Source organism: Bactrocera latifrons, unplaced genomic scaffold, assembly GCF_001853355.1.
Source record: "Bactrocera latifrons isolate USDA-ARS-PBARC rearing strain unplaced genomic scaffold, ASM185335v1 scaffold_3, whole genome shotgun sequence".
Classification (NCBI taxonomy): domain Eukaryota; kingdom Metazoa; phylum Arthropoda; class Insecta; order Diptera; family Tephritidae; genus Bactrocera; species Bactrocera latifrons.
Window position 1 is genome coordinate 4281221 of NW_017536629.1, and position 1544 is coordinate 4282764.

At 33.2% G+C, this 1544-nt stretch overlaps 1 protein-coding gene across 8 annotated transcripts in view; it reads left to right on the forward strand.

Annotated features, from left to right (window-relative positions):
- The window catches only part of LOC108970442 (elongation of very long chain fatty acids protein AAEL008004-like), a 105381-nt gene that overhangs the window by 102870 nt on the left and 967 nt on the right, over window positions 1-1544 (forward strand). The window lies entirely within an intron of this gene.

Here is a 1544-nt window from a genome sequence, read left to right on the forward strand (position 1 = left end):
TTAGTCCGATACAGTTTCATGTACAGTTATAGTTCTGTCTCTTATACACATCTAGATGTGTATAAGAGACAGATTTTATCTTTTTATACTTATTTATTTTATTTTTAATACAACATATTTTAATTAGAATTACTTTTTTTATTCTTTGTCCTTAACTGTTCCTATTCTCATTCATATTCCAAGCACCAATCTGCTTAATGGACTGCATGAAATTGTCTATGGGCAGTTGCTGCAGGAGCAGATTTAAAGCATCATTCGGTTATTACTTAGACGCTCCGGTAACCCTTACAAATGCTGCTCTCTGAATGCCATTTAGCTTCCTGATTATATTCGGTTTAGGCCAGAGTATCATTTAGCACGTCCAGTACGCTATATACTCTATCCTAATACGTCTATCATTATTAGTTTTTCAATTCAGTTTGGTACCTACCTCGACACTCAAATACTTTGGTGTGGGGATAGAGAATTTGAGTGAGGGAAGTTTGAATCGAGGTAGTTTATAAGTAAATATCATCAGTTCGGTCTTACTAGGTTTAATATCTAGTTCAGTTTTCGTGGCACACTAATTTTGGAATGAAACAGCCCTGCTACCATTAACATTATGTCATGCGCATAAACTACTACTTTCACTCCACCTCCACCACGATATAAGCGCGGAAAGGACATCCTTGAAACTTGTTCGTGTCATTGTACTATAATAATACCGTTTATAAGCAGCGATTGAATCCATCTGCATAACCATATCGTCTATGCCGCTCTGTGCCAGAGTCTCCACGATGGGGCTTATCTTTATGTTGTTAAAAGCAGCTTCTATGTCCAGAAAGGCAGCCATTGTATATTGCTTGAGGTGTAATGACTTCTCTATTGCATTTACTTCTTCGTGCAGGGCAGTGTCTGTTGATCGACCCTTCTTCTTGAAGTTTGTTGTATCTCCAATTAAACCATTCAATAGTTTATATCTACAATATTTGTATTTTGTAAATTTTTCTTGTTACATAGAAACATTTACTCAATTTTTCTGAAGATTAATAAGAAATTTAGCCTATGTTTAGGACGAAACTGTTCGTACACTTAGTTTTAAAATATATTATTGGCTTTATACATATATGAATGTGTTTCTTAATTTTGTCTAATTTTACAAATTGTGTTTTCTTTATAACAGTATTACCTTTATAAAACATATTTATTTTTGTTGTGTTAGCTTGCGATGTGCTTATTCACCAGCCATATAAATGTACAATAGTATGAGAAAAACAAAAGACTTAAGCTAAGAACTTGTTGCTAAATAATTTGATTTTTTTTTTCTTCACTTTCGTTTCATCCCGTGTCGATTGCTTGCTTGCCGCAACTGTAAACAACTGTAACACCTACAACAAACAATCAACTGCTACTGTCTGCTATCTACCATACAATCAACCAATTCATCGTAAAAACATCATCGTTCTATGAAAATTAATTAAATGCCTTCACGAAAATGAAACATACATGCATTTGAACATTCATCGACGAAAAAAAAATTACAAAAAAAAAAAATTAAAATAAAA